Source organism: Oncorhynchus clarkii, chromosome 7, assembly GCF_045791955.1.
Source record: "Oncorhynchus clarkii lewisi isolate Uvic-CL-2024 chromosome 7, UVic_Ocla_1.0, whole genome shotgun sequence".
In the NCBI taxonomy this organism is placed as follows: Eukaryota; Metazoa; Chordata; class Actinopteri; order Salmoniformes; family Salmonidae; genus Oncorhynchus; species Oncorhynchus clarkii.
This window is the reverse complement of record NC_092153.1, coordinates 69,269,005-69,273,479: the sequence shown is the minus strand read 5'-3', so window position 1 is coordinate 69,273,479 and position 4,475 is coordinate 69,269,005.

Here is a 4,475-nt window from a genome sequence, read left to right as displayed (position 1 = left end):
CACACACACACACACAGAGAAGAAGGAGGAGAAAGAGGACAGGGTGCATGCATGAGTATGCAAGGATGGGTTGTGTTAAGGGTGTGTGTTAGAAGGAGGGTTGTTTTAGGGGTGTGTGTTAGAAGGAGGGTTTTGTTAGGGGTGTGTGTTAGAAGGAGGGTTGTGCTTGGGGTGTGTGTTAGAAGGAGGGTTGTGCTAGGGGTGTGTGTTAGGAGGGTTGTGTTAGGGGTGTGTGTTAGAAGGAGGGTTGTGTGTCTGAAAGGGGGGGTTGCCCACAGTTGAACCATCTGCCCACAAATGTCTTAGGCTTCAGTGTCTAAACTCATTACCAGACTTGAGATATGTGAGTCTTGTCCTTTGTTCCTGTCAACCTCAGTGTGCGCCTCGTCGATGGTGCCTTTGTTTTGAGTGCTTCATGTCACAGAGATAAAGATGTATGTGTCTATGTGTGTAGAGAGAGAGAGAGAGTAACAGAGAGAAAAAGCGAGAGAGAGGTAGGCTACGCTATAGAGAGAAAGTTAAATAATTTAAGTGGCACGCCAAGGTTTAAAGGTTTAATTTGTTTGAGAGAGAGAGAAAGAGAGTGAGCGAGAGAGAGAAAGAAAGAAAGAAAGAGTATGAAAGAGAGTGAGAGAGAATTGCTTTATTTCTCCTGTCTTACTTCACACACATCACTGAGCACTGGCCTGGTGTCATCCACACACACACACACACTTGTTTTACTATCCTTGTGGGGACCAAACAATTGTGACTCCTTTCTGGAAACTAGGCATATATCACGCATCCCCACTTCACAGGAGAGCCATTTGAATGAACTTTTTTTAAAAATCTAAATTAGTTTTGGGGCAGAAATGCCTTCTGGTTCATGTGAAATTTCATGTGCCTTAATAACAAATGTGTTTGCCATCTGTACATATGAATATAATTGTTAAATTATGAGCCTAGTTGGTTTAGCCACTGAAAAAGTCAGCAACCTTTCTGCTAGCCATTATTCGCTGAGATAATGAGTGGGCTGGACATGACGAGATGAGATCCGGATTGGTCTGCCATGTAGCACTCTTCTGTCTATAACATAGGACAGTGTATTATTTTCCCCAACACATCCATGCAGTATAACCTCGATGAACTGATTACTAAATATTTTGCGCAGTGCTACCCCAACCACTAACTCTCGCCATCAGACTATCCTGTGTGTTTGTAGTCAGAGCAAAAGTCATGGAGTAGTAACAGGGTCCCGCTGTTAGACAATCTTTGCCTCATTATTTTCTATTGATCTAATTAGAACATATTCTCTTCCATACAGTCAAATCGATAGCTTTTCAAACTTGTTTAAAACAAGTAAATGCAATAGGTGTGCAATGTATTTGCTCAACTGTAAATTGAAAGAAGAAAGGATAATTTATTATACAAAGTTATTAGAACTATTGCTTTTCTCAGTGTAACATTGATCATTTCTGATCTCCTATTGCATATGAACTAATACGAATTACAATTACATTGAGCTATTGGTTGATTTATTATATATTTTGAAAGGCTACTATAAGTTTTGATTCCCTAATTTTCTATATATGCGGTAATATTGCAGTTCCATTGCTGGTAAGGTCGGGATTGCGAGGCTGTGTACTATCCCCAGCTGTCGACAGGTGATGTACGTGGTGGGTTATACCTCCACCTGGTGGACAGGCTGTACAAGTACACCTGACCTGTTTCTGACGGGCAACGTCCACTCTGCAGCTGTGTGCTTCTTTCTCTAAATCAGTCAGGGTTTCCCAAACTCGATCCCCGAGACCCCCAGGATGCACGTTTTGTTTTACACAGATGATTCAAATAACCAACTCATCATCCAGCTTTGATTATTTGAATCAGCGATGTAATGCTAGGGCCAAAACCAACACACTGCTCTATATGACAACACGTGAGGTGCAATGACTTCAATGAACCATAAAAATGTATGTGCAAAATATAGTGTGCTTGTGTGTCAAAGTAAGTGTATGTGTGCAGATTTTGTCGGTGTGTGTGTGCGTATCTCTGTGTACGTCTTCACATAATTATCTTTGTGCGTGCCGTGTGTAACAACGTGTGTGAGTGTCAAATGCATCAGAGCTAATGGCGGACTGAAGCAACTGCACACAAAGATTAGAGTTGACTCCATCTGGAGTCTGCTTCATGGTATAGTCCAGAACAGACCACTGAGCAACAGGGATGAGGGGTAATCCAAAAATAGATGTGTGGAAGATCATTTAAAAAATGTTGGTTTATAATTACAAACCTATTCTATCAATCCAGAGATAATGTAAAGCATCAGTTTACAAACAAACATAATAGTATAAATGCATGTGTATAAACATTCTGTTTACACAAAGAAACTCACACACACACACAGTGCGTAATGTTAACCACCAGAGGCCACTGTCTCCCCATAAGAGTCTGCTGTGTGCTACAGAGACCCCTAGAGCCGGTTTCCTCAGACCCAGATTAAACCTAGTCTTTGAAAAGTATTTTCAATGGAGATTCTCCATTGTGTCTGGGAAACCAGTCCCTAGAGTATGAACCTACCACATGAAAGTAGGTGTATGGCTCCACATAGATAGTAATGGATTGATATACAGTACTCTGTGTCGATATGTTTGGTTTACGTTTCATCAGGAAGAACAGAAATGGATCGATGATTAGGTAGACAGTGTTGTCTGTGTTTTAAACTGGGGCTTGAATCACAAGGGTGTGACAGTGCAAAGGCACAATTCAGTTTGCAATTTGAGCACCACATACAATTGTGCTGAGTAAGCATAAGACTTGATCCTACTTTTCTATTAGGAAAGAAAAGGGCCTGCGGTTGATCAATGAGCAGGTTGTTATGGCTGTGCTCCTGTTATATACTATATGTACCTGTGTTTCCTCTTCTGTCACTAGGATCACTGGAGCCTGACTCTCTCTGTCCCTGCAGTGTCCAGATCCCGGCTCAGCACTGCTCCAGGTCCCAGCTGTCATCACCCTGCGTCCCTGCCCTCTGCAGCCAGCAGTGATGTCATCACCCTGCATCTCCTGCCCTCTGCAGCCAGCTGTGATGTCATCACCCTGCATCCCCTGCCCTCTGCAGCCAGCAGTGATGTCATCACCCTATATCCCCAGCCCTCTGCCACCTCAGAGCCACAGGGATATCTCCCTACACACACACACACACACACAGACAGATAAAAATTTATTAACGAATGAATGCAGGCACACACACACACGTATACACACACACACATAAACGCACACACCACCACCACCCTGCACCATCGCTGCTGCAGCCCCCAGCACTCACCACCCTCACTGCTGCAGCCCCCACCACTCACCACCCTGACTTCTGCAGCCCCCAGCACTCACCACCCTCACTGCTGCAGCCCCCACCACTCACCACCCTGACTGCTGCAGCCCCCACCACTCACCACCCTCACTGCTGCAACCTCCACCAATCACCACCCTCACTGCTGCAGCCCTCACCAATCACCACCCTCACTGCTGCAGCCCCCACCACTCACCACCCTCACTGCTGCAGCCCCCACCACCCTCACTGCTGCAGCCCCCACCACCCTCACTGCTGCAGCCTCCACCACCCTCACTGCTGCAGCCTCCACCATTCACCACCCTCACTGCGGCAGCCCCCACTCACCACCCTCACTGCGGCAGCCCCCACGAATCACCACCCTCACTGCTGCAGCCTCCACCACCCTCACTGCTGTAGGCCCCACCACTCACCACCCTCACTGCTGCAGTCCCCACCACTCACCACCCTCACTGCTGCAGTCCCCACCACTCACCACCCTCACTGCTGCAGCCCCCACCACTCACCACCCTCACTGCTGCAGCACCCACCACTCACCACCCTCACTGCTGCAGCACCCACCACTCTCCCCCCTCACTGCTGCAGCCCCCACCACTCTCTCCCCTCACTGCTTCAGCCCTCACCACCCTCACTGCTTCAGCCCCCACCACTCACCACCCTCACTGCTTCAGCCCCCACCACTCTCCCGCCTCACTGCTTCAGCCCTCACCACTCTCCCCCCTCACTGCTTCAGCCCCCACCACTCACCACCCTCACTGCTGCAGCCCCCACCACTCACCACCCTCACTGCTGCAGCCTCCACCAATCACCACCATCACTGCTGCAGCCCTCACCACTCTCCCCCCTCACTGCTGCAGCCCCCACCACTCTCTCCCCTCACTGCTTCAGCCCCCACCACTCACCACCCTCACTGCTGCAGCCCCCACCACTCACCACCCTCACTGCCTCAGCCCCCACCACTCACCACCCTCACTGCCTCAGCCCCCACCACTCTCCCCCCTCACTGCTTCAGCCCCCACCACTCTCCCCCCTCACTGCTTCAGCCCCCACCACTCTCCCCCCTCACTGCTTCAGCCCCCACCACTCTCCCCCCTCACTGCTTCAGCCCCCACCACTCTCCCCCCTCACTGCTTCAGCCCCCACCACT